At 43.6% G+C, this 16,322-nt stretch overlaps 1 pseudogene; it reads left to right on the forward strand.

Annotated features, from left to right (window-relative positions):
• Positions 1–16,322, forward strand: part of LOC107080751 — a 32,392-nt pseudogene that overhangs the window by 14,910 nt on the left and 1,160 nt on the right.

Here is a 16,322-nt window from a genome sequence, read left to right on the forward strand (position 1 = left end):
CACAATGCGACAGTGGACACCAGACACCGAGCCGCCCACAACCGCTCCCCCCCACCGAGAAAAAATAATAAATACATAAATAAAATAAATAAATAAATTAGTTAATTAATTAATGAATAAATAATTAAAATTAAAATAAATAAAATTTCCCCTATGCAAGAGGAGAAATGCAAGCGAAAAAACCGGAGCCCAAAACAAGATCCAAGACCTGCACCTCACCATGCCGTGCAGCTCCCCTCCCCCCCGAACCGATACCACAGAACCGGCATTGGAAAAAGCATCGCCTAGGAACCGGCATCGAAGTGAAGGCACCGGCACGACACCGAAAATCCCCGAACAACACCCAGCCCCACCCCGAAAAAAAAACAAAAACCCACTTCAACCAGGCACTCCATGCCCCTCCTTCCAACCTTCTTTGGGGAGAGCAGAGGTGACAGCCCCGCCACCGGCAGGCCACCTAGGCCCCGCAGCCGGCCCCAGCCAAAACCACGGACCAGGTGGCTCGCTCTTCCTTCAGGCCCCAGACTCCGGGCAGCAGCCGGAGAACAGGCGTATGAGAAAACCCAGATCCCCCCTGCGCCTGCTCAAATGTGGTGTTGTTGCGTGTTGCTCTCAGATGTAAATAAAACTGGGAGTACCAAGAGGGGGTGTCCGGCACAGTCCACCCCCCCTCCAGGAGATAGACGGTGCCAGCACACCGCCCCCTTCGACAACCCTGAACCCTCCATGTCTAGATGCGAGAGGGGATGGAGGAGGCCGACGGTGGTGAGGCCCATAAAATAAGCCCCCCCCAGGTGGCCCTGACCCCCACCCCCGAAAATGCCCTAAATAGATGTGTGTTGTGAAAATGATGTAGATGGAAGTGTCTAAAATGCAAAATGAAATTGTGGTGGGGGACGTCATCAGAAGGTGTGGCCCTCCATTAACGACCCCCTCCCCAAAAACCTACTTGTGTGGCAGAGTGATGGAGCAGACAGAGGGAGGACTTCGGGGATGGGGAGCAAAGGACTGGGGTGCTTACTGCACTCCCAGGGAGCCAGCTCCCCCGCTGGATCCAATAGGCACCCCCATTCCCAGAGTGCCCCTCCAGAGAGGGGGGCCCCACCAGTTTCACCACCGTAGCCCGGGGGCATGGGACTGGCAGCAGGACCCACCAGCCAGCCGGGCATAGAGCCGACACCACCACCCTCCCCCCATCCTGTCCATCCAAAAAATAAATAAATAAATAACAAAATAAATAAAAATAAATAAATAAATGAATAAAGAGGAAAAAAAATAAATAATGATAATAATAATAATTTAAAAAAAACACCCCAAGCAGTACTCTCCACAGATCCCGAACCTCCGAAACCCCACTGGGGCCCCCACCCAAGGGCACCGCGCCCCAGGGATCCCAGACCCCAGAACCCACCCCAGACCCACCCAGCAGTAGGGCCGGGCAATGCCCAAAAACCCCCGGTGCCGGCACCAGCACCCCCACCCCGACACCGGCCCCCGAACGACTTCCGCCCGACACCGGTCCCACAACACCAATCCGAAGAAGAAGAAAGCCACCCAACACAGCAAAGCACAAAATCCCGAGCCCCACTCCAAGCCCTGATTCCCCCGCTCACACCCCCCTCACACACACACAAAAAAAAATTCCCCCTCACTGAAGAAGAACTGCAGCAAACAAGCCAGTGTCCAACACCCACCGCCACACTGCGCGGACCCCTCCACCCAGACGCTCCTCCCCAGGAAAATCAACATGCCTGCCCTCCCAGGAGACAAACAAGCCCGCCGAACAGGAGCCCCTCCGAGAGCGCACCGCTGGCACACGGGGGCTTGAGCAGCCCCAACACCGGAAGGCTAATATGGACGAACCGACGGCACCAACCAAGCCCCCAGGCAGTTTCCCCCACCCAAAAACACAATGAAACCACTCCGCCCCCACCGACCACAGCAAACACAGCCGCAAGGGAAAACAAAGGATAGAGCAGCCCCGCCCGGTGCACGCCAGAGAGCCAGAGCAGCAAAGCCGCCCCAGCCGCCAGAAGCCGGCACAAGCAACAAAAAGAAAGCAGCAGACGCGACCCCACCCCTCCCGGCGCGCCCCGCGCAAAAGCAGCACGACTAACCCCACACCGGCACCACACCGCCCACGGGCGGAGGACGGCCATGGCGGCCGCGGCCCGCCGCCCCCCCGCCGCCAAACACCAAGGAACCCTCTACTCCCAAACCGCGCACGAAGCACCGCACCGCGCGCCACCAGCACCCGTCCCAACAGAGCGAAGCCACACCCCTGACCTTCCAAAGGGACCCCCCAACGCCCGCAACCAGCCCACAACAGACACACACGAACCCCGACCACAAGCCCGACCACCTACGTACCCCCCCGGACGACGCAACCACCGCAAGCGTCACAGCCAACCATCAAAACCCGGCACCGAAGGACGAGGCACGCCCCGACGCCCCGCAGAGCAGAAGCATCCCGGCCAGCACCGCAAAAGAATCGATGCCCGGCGCCCAGCCTCACCCAGCAGCAGCACAGCTACCAGGCCAGTAGCCCACGTCCGCCACCACGGAACCCCCCAAGAGCACCGCACCAGCCGCCGCAGGACCCCCCCGAGGCGCCCCAGACCCTGCCCCAATGGGGGCAACCGTCCCCCGGGCCAGACCCGCCAGGCACCCCGCTCCGAGCACCCCCGAGCCCCCAGGACCCAAGGACCCCCGAACTAGCCCCGGCGCCCCATAAGATGCACCCCACAGCCCCCCACTACACTAAGTGATGGAGCCGATCAAGGGAGCCCAGAGAGATCGGTCTGATGGGGATGCAGATGCTGTCTCAAGATTAATATGATCCAACAACAGATCTGTACTGATTGATGTTGAGTTTATCCGGGAGAATTTCAGTTTTCCTGCAAGCCCCCCTCCCATCCTCAAGTTTGTGTATTCACTCTACCTTGCTGACTGTCCCTATTGTAATGCAAGTAACCTGTGATGTGTTCAGCCCATCTACATGAGACTGGATAAGGCTGAAACAAACTGGCATCAGAACAAGAGGATCCTCCAAATACCTTTCATTACCTGCCCCTGCAACATCAGACCTATTTGCAGGAATAACTTGATAAGTCATATCTAAATCTTTTATTTAGGCAAACCTATTGAACAACCAGATATCATACGGGTCCTAGTTCCTGAGCTGAGAACAGTTCATAACCATGCATTTCCACCAAAGCAAGGCAGAGCCTATTTATATTGTCCATTCACCAACAGCCTCATTTATATTGCAAATCTCACTATGTGAAAGAAACATAGACAATAATTGTATTTTGTCTTGTCTCACTTTTTCATGTCATTCAACATTTCAGCTTAGAGAATGACAAACAGTATGATTTCAGTATTGGAATAACATTTATTTGACCCAAGGAAAAGCACTACATATGAAGCTACAATTGTCCCATTTAGCAGTTTTTACAAACCCAAGGTGAGTCCTCCCTGCATTTGTGACAGGTACTTTGTGCAGTGCACACAATGCTCAGTGTTGTGGTTCCTGTTGCAGAGATTGCACACCTGGCCTACTTATAATAGAGTTCAGCGCATATTCCAAAAGTAAGAGGTGTAGTATTAACTAGATGAGGTTATCTATGTGTGCTACAAGTTTTAGGAACTACAATGATCTATAGTGTAATTATTGGCTATTATATGCCTATAATAACAATAAATAAATCTCCAAAAATACAGTTTGGCCTATCTTCCCAAAGTAAGAAAAAAAAAAGAATGTTAGAGCTGTAAATATACAGTCATGTGTTTATCTAACTATTATTTAAATGTATTTATTACTGTTTTCAAAACTACACTTTAAAATATGAAATTGTCTAGAGCTGTTCTAAACGAAATTTCTTTTTGTTTACCCTTGTGTATACAAGATGACAACATAAATCTGTCTAAGTCATAAGTAATTATTGGCTTTTATATGCTTATAATAACAATGAAAAATAAAAAAAAAATAGACTTTAGCACATTTTCCCAAAGTAAGAGTTGTAGTATGAACTAGATGAGGTTACCTATGTGTGCTACAAGTTTGGAGGCACTACAATGATCTATAGTGTAATTATTGGCTATAATATGCTTATAATAAAAAAGACAAAATCTCCAAAAATACAGTTTGGCCTACTTATCTTTGTGCTTTGTACAGCGAATGGTTGATCACTCAGGCCAGATTTCATTATTTTTGTTATTTCTCCTCTAATCACAGACTTGGTGGATGTTCTCTCTCTAAGGCTGAATGTGAAATCGTGGCCTCAGCTCTGAAGTCCAACCGTCATCTGACTGAAGTGGAAATAGAGACAGTCTTTGGAGATAGATCCTTTGGAGACTCTGGAATTAAGTATCTGTGTGAGATACTGGAGAGTTCAATCTGCAAAGTGAAGAAACTGAGGTGAATTTTCTCTGTTTCTTCAAATCAAATCATTCACTGATACTTTAATTCTGATTTTAATTTAACATTTTATTCTAATATATAAAATATAAAAAAACAGCTGCTGTCCAAATGTCAACCCAATTTCTCAGATGTTTTACATTGTAAATGAATTATTTTCCTGTTCCAGATGTTTTAATTATTGAACTTTATTTTCCAGATGTTCAAACATTCAAATGTTTTGGAATGATGGACAAAATAAGGAAAATCTGTCAAATTATGTTAAGTAATGATGGAGATGTTTTATTTGGGAAAGATTCAGATAATGAGACAAGATAAGATGGCCTTATTTCTCATTTCTGATTCACATCTTCACATCCAGAATGACATTTGGTTCCTCTAGAGTAGAACCAGAACCACAAACATGTTAGAATACCTAGAATAAAATAAGATGTTCTAAAAACGTATGTTTAGGAAGAAAACACAGAGACATATAACCTTTGTCCTAAGGCTGCTGTTCTGTCGGACCGGGTCAGAGAGAACCCCTCCTCTTCAATCTGTCAGGTCTCAGAGTCGCTTGGAGCTACAAATTCTTAGTTACTGAACTTAAGCAGCTCTTTATTTCTGACTTATTTACTTATTATTTACTTCTTCAGTATTTATTTTACTGAATCATTTTGTCTTTTCCTTCCCACATTTGAAAAGAAATATCTGGACTATCTCCTTCCTTTCCCCAAACTGGCTCATTTCTTCTCTCCATATTGATAACGATGTGATGTAAGAGTTGCAAAAAATCAGGAAGAGAATCTGTCCAGTTGGAGCCCAGTTAGTTTGTAGAAAAACACTGATAGAGACATGGATGAAGACAGGAGGCTGGAGACATTGATTGATCAGATTGTGAGACGCAGACATTCCCCGTCCATTCCCCCTTTATTAGGGAGGAAATATCCATGTTGATTCTGTTTGCAGCTTTAATGCTGTCAATAACAGAGCTCTAAAATGATTCAGCTGCTGATGAAGGACTTCTGTTCACCTCAATCTATATCATCCTGTCTGAAATTAGAATCTAGGACCAAACTAGACCCAGTGAGTATTTTTATGTTCTCTCTACCAACAAAGTGAGATAGGGAGCAAAATTAACCTATTTCTCTGCAGAGAAATTATTCAGAAGAATAAAGTTTTTAAAAAACTTTATTTCTTTTTTTTACCTTTTGAATTATAAAAATTCATTTTAATTCAGTAGAACCTGAAATTATTTTCCCTTTCTCTCCACTGAATGAGTTCAATAAGTCTTTTCTTCAGTTGGTATCTGTACTTTTACTTCAGTAATGAATGTGAGAACTTCTGACACCTCTTGATCCTGAGAGTTTTGTTCCTGTAGTTTCTAGCGACTCCTCTGGGCTTTATCTCCATCTCAGTATGGTAGCAGCTGCGTACCGGTGTTAGACTATATTCAGTGGCCCTGGCCAAAGAGAGAATGTGTTCAGTGATGCTGTATGATTGGGCCAGCACAGTGTCAGTGAGGAAAATAACCAATGGTCCTTTGGACTAGTGTTTATCACATGCCAGGGTCACATATTCTGCTGGAATTTTTTAATGGAAGGATTTAGTCTGTAGCCTCATGAATTCAGCTAAAATATTTTATTCTTTATTCAGATTGGAGAACTGCAGTTTATCAGAGATCAGCTGGGCTTCTTTGGCCTCAGCTTTGAAGTCTAATCCATCCCACCTGACAGAAATGGACCTGAGAGGAACCAACCTGGACCCTGGAATGAAGGAGCTCAGTGGGTTTCTCCAGTCTCCCCTCTGCAAACTACAGACATTCATGTAAGATGTAGTAGATTTTTTATTCTAATAACATTTCATTGCAAACTCAATGTTCAGGTAAATCAGTGAGCTGGTAAAGGATCAATAGGCTCCTTGATTGGGGAGTGTTGGCCTAGTGGTTAGAGCATTATGCTTGTGTTCTGAGGAGGTTGCAAGTATCTGGTTTGATCCCCACACCTCCACACTGGGTCCCTGAGGAAGACACTTAACCCCACACTGCTCCATGGGCGCTGCACAATGGCATCCCACTACTCTCAAAGGGGAGGGGTAAAATGCAGAGAGTTAATTTTGTTCTCCATTTTGGGACAATAAAGGCATTCATTTTGATAACAACCACTGGGATGAAAGTGAAAAAGGTAGAATTATCTGCCAAAACTGTTAAATTAGATATTGTTTATTAAATGCAAATAATTCAACAAATGCAGACAGATTTTTTAAGTCGCTGCTGTGATACTGTAATGATGATATGGGTAAAGTGCTGACTCAGCATCTGGCCTTCAGAAGGTCAATATTTCAGATGCTGTAACTGTCACACCTTGAATAAAATGAATATAAACCTACCCAGAAAATCATTGTAGGCTTTAATTTGTATGATAAAATTAGGAACTATAAAAATAGCTGAAAAAGTTCAGTTTAAACATGTTAAAGAAAAAATTAGTTTTAAATCACTTTCTTGTTGTCTCCAGTATCTCAGTAGATCAGTTTGTCTGCGTTCCCCTTTTATTTTTCACAACAGTTTATATTTAACTGTTAGATCTTCCTATGGATAAATATGGTGCTGGATAAAATAATAAAAAGATCAATAACAGCAAATTATTAGAACTTGCATTGACTTGGATAGATATAAAATTAAGACATTAATGAAAGGATGAGGCTGTGTGTGGCCTCGTATGTTCATAGAGACGGGGAGTCAGTGGCGTTAGCTAGGAAGAATATGATGGAATGATTCAGCCATTTTGGGCCCTATGTAACGGAGATATGGCTAGGCGCCTGACTACGGCCAAAAATGTTAAAATGGATGTTAGATAGGTTTGGCTGTGGAGCCTGTGGGTGAATCATTTACAAAGCAACAAGTAGTTGGTTTAAGTTACTGTATTGAAAATGTTATTTGTTTCAAATGTGTTCAGGAAAATAATCAATGAGCAATAATACAATAAGAAATAACACTGAAAACAACAAAAAACTAATTGACATAGGAACATATGAACCCATATAACACCAGAGAGATTCTCTTTTTTTCAAGTTCATTCTGTCATCGGACATGTTCAGTGATCCATTAAACCACAGTCCAAACTTTTCCCAAGATCGAGGGAAATAAGTCCGAAAGGAAAAAAAAAAACAAGAAATAGTTCGGTCCTACTGCACTATTTCAGTGATCTGGTAGGTCGCCATCTTGGGTTAAAATACATGTAGTTGTAAGAAAAAATAAAACCCCTGATCTAAACAAGGTCATAGACAACAACAATTAGCATTTAACAGGGTTAGAATGCTATCCAACTAATTAAACATTAAAAAATAAATAACCATATTCCATAAAGTATTTATAAGGAATTACTCACAATGAGTTTCAAGTAAAACATTTAATAAATGGTACAAATTCAAATAAATGCACAAGTAAAGTAACCACATAAAGTTACCAGTCTATTTTCAATTAAAGTGCACTTTCAAGTAATTGAGTTTAATTGACATTAAAGTCAATTAAACTCTAAATCAACTATAATTACAACAAACAAGGGCTTGGGTTTTATTTCATTTGTTGCACAACTCCAAAGACTTTACCCAGTTCCAAAGTTCCATAGCCCATCAACCAATTTAATAAAAAGTAACTAGAATATCCCAAGGGGCATATTTTAGGGCAGGGGTGTCAAACTGGTTCCAGAAAGGGCCGAGTGGCTGCAGGTTTCTTTCCAACCAAGCAATAGCACACCAGACTCCAGTCATTTCATAATGTCATCATGTTCAGATTGGACTCACTTGATGAGATGATAGGAGTCTGGTGTGCTATTGCTTGGTTGGAAAGAAAACCTGCAGCCACACGGCCCTTTCTGGAACCAGTTTGACACCCCTGTTTTAGGGGATTCAAAGGCCTTAGTTAATACTTTGAAAACATAATTCTATGCGGTCACAAAATTAAACAAAAACAGAATGATATTTTGACTATAAGACCATTTCTACAATGTCAATACATAACTTTTGAGCAGGCACTTTGCCACCACATTTCTACTAATGCTATAATGCAAAATGCATAAAATAAATGACTCACTGTCGAGTGGTTGACATGAAACACTTATTGGAATCCTTTCTCTCTGTAAGTTTGGCCATATATTTCAGTGAGTTTGGGAAAACGACAACACGAGCAGCTAGCAACAGTGACAGCAGCAACACCAATGAAGGAGATGTCTAGTTCACCTTTAGCCCCCTGACTGCCACTCTGGGTCCCTGAGCAAGACCCTTAACCCCACACTGCTCCCCGGGCTCCGCACAATGGCAGCCCACTGCTCCCCAAGAGGACGGGTTAAATGCAGAGATAACCAGAAGCCCTCCTCTAAGTCAGTGATTGTCTACCTTTTTGAGTCACAACTCCAATGTAAATTGCACTGCTGTACACGACCCCCCACCCCCCCATTCCTGATTAAAATAAATAAACTGAACTGATCTTACAATGGAGAAATTAATTCTCTACATCTAACCAATTCCTTTGAGGAGCAGTGGGCTGCCATTGTGGGCCAACCAGGGAGCAGTTTTAAGGGTCTTGCACAGAGAGCAGTCTGTGGCAGTGGGTTTTGAACTCACAACCTTAGGATTCCAAACCCTGTGCCCTAACCTCTAGGGCCCCATTCCCCACTGTATTCACATAATCCAACATGAATTCAGTCACTTCAGCTTTTAGTCTCTGTATCATCTTATTTGGAAGCACATTGGGTTTTTTTGAAAAACATAAAGCATCAAGAGGTTAACTTTCCAACAAGACTGACAATGGTAAGCAGAACCATAATTCAGTTTAGGAAGTTATAGAAATAAGTAAAAAGAGCCTCCAAAAGAAGACAAGACCCAGAGCTGAAGCAGGTCAGACAGGGGAGGCTGCAGGACATAGAGAAAAAGGCTCCCCCTTCACAAAGAGCAAACTCTCAGTGGAGGAGCCTTTCCTGCCTTCCCTCTCCTGGCCTCAACAGCTGAACAGTCAGATCCTAAAAACACATTTGATTATTTTGATTAATTTAAAGCAAAGGAAACAGGTGAAAGGAAAAAAATTACAATTATAGCAGGGAGGGAAAATGGCAGGGGAAAGAATTAAACAATTAAGGTGGAGGAATCAGGCCAAATCATGACACCACCTTCACACTCATCAGTTCAGGATGATGAAGGCCACGTCCTGCAAACCTTACTATCATTTTCCACATTTAGAGCTGTTGGAGTAGAGAGTTTTGTTCCTGTAGTTTCTAGCGACTCCTCTGGTCTTTATCTCTATCACAGTATGGTAACAGCTGCATACTGGTGTTCTACTATATTCAGTGACCCTGGCCTAAGAGAGAATGTGTTCAGTGATGCTGTATGATTGGGCCAGCACAGTGTCAGTGAGGAAAATAACCAATGGTCCTTGGACTAGTGGTAATCACGTGCCTTCTCTGGGATCAGCTCTGAAGTCTAATCCATGCCTTCTGACAGAACATGATCTGGTGGAAAACAACCTGGAACCTGGAATGAAGGAGATCATTGGGTTTCTCCAGTCTCCCCTCTGCAAACTACAGACATTGAGGTCAGATGTAGTATATTTGTTTTATTCTATAACATGACAGTGCAAATCTCAATGTGAAGGTAAATCAGTGAGCTAGTAAAGGATCAATAGGCTGTTTGATCAAAAGAGCAGGTTACAACTCAGAAGGAAGACTGACATGGTTAGAAAATAAAAGCCTCAGTTTTTCTGAAACTCCCCAACATACGGAGTGACTGCTGGTCTGGATGTGGGTTTGGGTTCCGCTCGAGTCCTGTTTGGGTTTCTGTCTGGTTTGAGGAACGCCCAGTTAAGAGAATCACATTGCTCTACGGCCTGTCTGGAGTGTGATTTCTCCTTCTCTCTGCTGAAGTCAGCAGGTCTTTATTGAAGCACCAGCATTTTGGCATGAATATACATTTTTCTGTTGGACTTTTCTTGCCTTTTGGATGAGCTCACATCTTTCTATTCTTTATCCAGATTGTATGACTGTGGTTTGTCAGAGATCAGCTGTGCTTCTCTGGTCTCAGCTCTGAAGTCAAACCCTTCACATCTGGAACACCTGGACCTGAGAAACAACAACAAGAAGGAGTCAGATGTTCAGCAGCTGCAGGATATTGTAGAGAGTCTAGACTACAAACTGAAGTATCTGTAAGTAGATGGTTGGAGTTAGTCCAGCTGCTCCACAGCTGCTCTGAACAGGAAGTACTTGTTGCTCTTTATCCTGGATGTGCTGCATCACTGACTGACAGCTTATAGAGAGAGAGAGAGAGAGAGAGAGAGAGAGAGAGAGAGAGCGAGAGAGAGAGAGAGAGAGAGAGACTGAAAACACTCACTAATCTCCTCTCTTCATCCTTCTTCTCTCTGCAGGACATGGAAGTGGTGATCTAAGTCGAGGAGATAAGCTGATCTGTGTCTTGATGATCCACAGAGGTTGAAGCTGCAGCAGTTTGAGTTTAAAGAAACTGGATCTTGATGATTAATTCTGAGTTTAGAGATTTTTCTCATCTTTATTTGATCCTGTCATTTGAGTCTGTCATTTAGTGTCTGATATTGTTTTTCTCTTTGGAACAATGGAGATGAAATTCAAACTAAGCTTCGTTTACTGGCTACATGGAGGTTTAATCTGAATCTGATCAAATTGTAAAGTTGATATTTTTTCTCTCTGATTAATTTTCAGCCTGTAACCCAGAAACCTGAAATAAAGTTAAATTTTAACGTTTTCAGGCTGCATGTTTTCTTCATTATAATGCAGTTTTTACATGTTTGTAATTCTATTTCAGATGTGTTCTGCAGATGTTTGGACAGCTCTGCTCATCTGATCTGTTGCTGGAAAGAGCCCAGTGAGGAAATTATGGTTTCTTCATTCAGAGGATTAAGCTGTTCTTCAGGATTTTTAATCAGATCTTTTTGATTTTCTTCTTTCTGAAGGTCAAATATCAAACTAAGTAAAGATAAAGTTTAATCTGCTCCAGCATCTCCTTACTGAGCATTGGAAACACTTTCTGGAGCTCATAGGCTTTCAGATCTATTTTGAAAGATGTGCTTCCTTGATCCAGGCATGTTGTGGGCCGGGGCAGGGGGGGTGCAGATCAGTGTTAATTTCGTCCGCTTTCTTTAATTTAGTCTTAGTCACAATGACGAAAATCAATTTTAGTCTTAGTCAAATTTTTGTCATTTTAGTCAACACTTTAAATAATACAACTTCTACACACACTGCCTTTTTTAACATAAATATCACAGTGTGCAGAATAAAACTTCTTCACACACAGCTTCTGTTTTTTCTCCATGTTATTTAAATAACACTGTACAGAATAGAACTTCACACACAGATTCTCTTTTAAACATATATCACACTGCACACATTGAACCATTTGTCGGCTTGTTTAATCAAATCCACAAAGCAGACATGGGCAATGTGGAGTCAACAAGTCATCTCCATGTCATGTATTTATTCTACCCAGCCACTGAAGCAGGTGAGTCCAATCTTCACCGTGAATTAACCTGTGCAGATTGGACTCACCTGGTTAATTGGTTGGGTAGATTAAATACATGACATGGAGATGACTTGTTGACTCCACATTGCCCATGTCTGCCACAAAGTCTTCATCCTCAATGGACCTTGCAGGCAGGCCAGAATGCCCAATCCACTTTGCCATTGAGTTCTCTAGGGTTTTCTGCTCTTTTGCATCAGGTGTGGTGTGGGTGCTCCCAACATCTCTGCAACAGACTTCCCATCCTTCCCTAACCTCTGATTTGCCTGTGCTGTCAGTGTGTAAGGAATCCAGTTCAGAGGAAGAAATTTACGATTAATATCCAGTGTATCAGTAGAGCATCTTTCTTCTAAGACAGAGACAGACAGATACAGGCAAAGGAAGGAAGGCACGCACACACACATCCACATGTATGCGCACCCACACACACCCGTTCCTACTACTACAGGCCCACCCATTTCTTACCTTCTTCCATATGGCAGCAGGGATTTTTGGGCCCCATGAACAGAAATCCTAATGGGACCCTACATGTCCCTCGCCAGATGGTTCAGCTTAGACCCCTATAGAAAATTTGGAAACTGGTTCACATAACGTTATGCATTTTAATGAGATTTTACAAAATAATATCCTTGTATTTACAAGAGAATTTTCCTTTCATATTTATGTTACATTTTTTGAAATACTGCAATACTACTTGGTCTTACAACTGTTAAAATAAGTGAAGTACTTCTATTTCTATCGAAATAGAAGTACTTCACTTATGAAAATTTTGAAAGATTGAGCTAAAACTTTGTTGAATGTACTTTTTGTGCTTGTTAATGTGTAGTTTTTGATAAAAGCATCATATGTCAAATAATGTCCGCCTTCTTCCATAAGTGTTGGGATCTGGAGGCTTGTCCACCAGAGGGCACCGAGGATCTCTTCCTGAGGGCATGTGCTCACCTGCAACACCTGTCTTCCATCTGCTTATCAGGAAGCCCTATTTAAGGAGCAGGAGACTAACACTTCCCTGCCAGAGTGTTTGCCATTAATGGTTAGCAGAATCTGAGCCAGCCTGCCTGATCTAGACCCTGTTTTTGTGAAACCTGTCTGACCCTGTTTTTCCCTGTCTCTCAGATCCTGACTCGCCTGAAAACTTGAAAACTCTGGAGAGGATCTCTTCCTGAGGGCATGTGCTCACCTGCAACACCTGTCTTCCATCTGCTTATCAGGAAGCCCTATTTAAGGAGCAGGAGACTAACACTTCCCTGCCAGAGTGTTTGCCATTAATGGTTAGCAGAATCTGAGCCAGCCTGCCTGATCTAGACCCTGTTTTTGTGAAACCTGTCTGACCCTGTTTCTCCCTGTCTCTCAGATCCTGACTCGCCTGAAAACCTGAAAACTCTGGAGAGAGAAAATTCAGTCTCTGATGTCAGTGTACAGCAATCAATTGGTTTTTATAAATATCTCCCTAAAGCCAAAACACTGTGATCCTTCCATAATAAATGGTAGTAAGTAAAACAGCGACATACATGTAATTAAAAACAAAACCACTCAGGTAAGTACAAGCCAATATTTGTAAACTAAACAAAGTCAGATTTAACAATTAATGAGGAAACAAACTGGACAAGGAGACCTTGACAAGCCTGGAGAGCTACCTGGACAAGTGTTTTGACATCGTAATGGGGGAAACTAAAAATCCAACTTCAAACACGCCATTGTTTAAATGCTCCCGGTCTAGTTCAACCAGTGCTGCTTCTACTTTGTCTCCAGACAGGAGCTACAGCGACATCCTTGAATCCATCAACAAAAAGCTAACCAGCTTGGACACTTGTCTCGCCTTGGTAGAAGTCCTGCATAAGAAGTTTCAAGACCTGAGAGGGTCGCTGGAAAACCAAACGCAGCTAGCCTCTGTTTCCGCCGAGAACGAAGCTCTGAGGTCAGAAGTCACAAAGCTCTCTGAGGGGATGATCCAGCTGTCCGGTGAAAATAAGATGAAAGAATCCATTCTGGACATACAGCCACGGAGTATAAGAGACAACCTCATCTTCGCAGGCCTTCTGAAGCAGCAGGAGGAGGAAAATCCCGGCAGATCAGGTAAAAAACATCACCTTTCATCACGTTCACTGGCTCGGAGGTAAGAAGCCGGATAAAACCCACCCTAGACCATCCATCCATCTTTTTACGCGTATCCGGGTTCAGGTCACGGGGGTAGCAGCTTCAGTAGGGAGGCCCAGACATCCCTCTCCCCAGACACTTGGGCCAGCTCCTCCGGGGGAATCTTTCGGTCATGACCCTAAGCTCATGACCATAGATGAGAGTAGGAACATACTTTAACAGGGAAATCAAGAGCTTTGCTTTATGGCTCAGCTTTCTCTTCACCACAACAGACTGGTACAGCGCACGGTTTACAGCCGAAGCCGCACCAATCCGCCTATTGATCTTCCACTCCATCATCCCCTCATTCGTGAACAAGATCCCAAAATACTTAAACTCCTTCACTGGGGGCAGTACATCCTCCCCAACCCGGAGAAGTCTCGGATTTGGAGGCACTGATCCTCATCCCGGCTGCTTCACACTTGGCTGCTGTAGAGCACCTCACCGGAAACGAGTCTAACTTACTGCCAGCAAGGCGGACCAGGCTCTGACACCGGTCACACAGAGAACTAACAGCCATTATTAAAGGGCCCGGTACTCCATACTCACGAAAGTACTCCCCACAGGACCCCTAAGAGACACAATCGAATGCCTTCTCTAGATACACAAAAGACATTTAGAATGGTTGAGCAAACTCCCATGCACCCTCCAGGATCTTGCTGAGGGTGCAGACCTGATGCAGTGTTACACAGCAGGACAAAAACCACAATTCTCCTCCTGAATCAGAGATTCGACTATCTGACGAACTCTCCTTTCCAGGACTCCGGAATAGACCTTACAAGGGAGGCTTAAGAGTTGCGTTAACCAACACAGCCCCACAACATCCAGAGCCAAATTACTCTTTTGAGTAAGTGTCTTGTTACAAATGGTACAAGAAAAGGTTTCTCATCTGTGTGAATTCTGTTGTGAGTATTAAGATCAGATTTGGAGGTGAAGCTTTTTCCACAGGACAGACATACAAATGGCTTCTCACCTGTGTAAATTCTCATATAAGAAGTCAAATTACTCTTTTGAGTAAATTTCTTGTTACAAATGGTACATGAAAAAGGCTCCTCATCTGTGTGAATTATCGTGTGTATCAAGTCTAGATTTCCTTGAGAAAAAATTTTCCACAGGACAGACATTCATACATCTTCTGACAGCTGTGTGTTCTCAATATGACCCATTAAATATTCTTTTTTCAGAAATGTTTTTCCACATGTTAAACATGGGGAATATTTCTCTTCTGTATCTTCCACCTCTTCCAGCAGAAGAAGCTGCTCTTCCTGCTGTCTAATGGGGAGCTCCATGGTTTCCCGTTTTGTCCAGGGATCTTCTTGCTTTTGCTGCTGTTCTTTTATCTGCCGAGGTTCCTGTTCCTTTTGGTACAAACTGGAATTCCTCTCCTGTCCACAGAGCTGCTGGTCAGAGAAAATCTCTTTTCCAACATAATCTGAAGGTGGTCTGGAAAGACAAACATAGCAGAAAGACGTCTCATGAGTTCCCTTGTGTTGATCTAACTACATATAAACAGACTGGAACATCATCTCCCACCATGCATTTCAGCTCAGACACCACAATCACAGGTTTGGACCTCCACTTTTATCTTTAAAGCTTTAGATTATGTCTAAAATGAACATTTTCATTTTTCCAGTACACAAACCCAAACTCAGTTTCCCAAATAATTTAATCATTGTGTCATGATGTGCAGGATTACTAGCCCAGATGCAGAACTCACAGACACACAGGCAGGATAAAAGTCCAATGTTTATTGGAAACACATAGGTTTTCCTCCTGGGAGGCAGAGAAGACAGAGCAGGTTAGGTTCAGGTACAGGTTCAGGTTAACAGACTTACAGGTTCTCAGGTTCAGACAGGCTGGGTGGCTCAGGCTTGTTAACCAAACACTCCGGCTCAGAGTGGAGCTCCTCTACAGCTAATATAGGGAGAGCTCCTAATCAGCTGATGGGGATAAGCTGAGAGCACGAGCTCCCAGAAGGATCCACGGCACCCTCTGGTGGGCAAGCCTCTGGATCCCAGCATTTTTTTTTCTTTTCTTTCTAAATGAAAAGGGGAAATGTTATGTAGAAGCGAATTGTGTTGCCTCAGGTCATCGTGACCTTAAGCTCACAATAATAGAGAACACAGAGCAAGCAGTTTTGGAGCCAGGTACACATTTTGGCAATAACAATGGCAGGAAACATGTGTTCGCAGGCGATAAGCCGAGTACAAGCCTTGAAAAACAAAATCATTAGGCCCACTCGCACGCAATCCGG

This window comes from Cyprinodon variegatus, unplaced genomic scaffold (genome assembly GCF_000732505.1).
Source record: "Cyprinodon variegatus isolate N-32 unplaced genomic scaffold, C_variegatus-1.0 Scaffold2288, whole genome shotgun sequence".
NCBI lineage: Eukaryota > Metazoa > Chordata > Actinopteri > Cyprinodontiformes > Cyprinodontidae > Cyprinodon > Cyprinodon variegatus.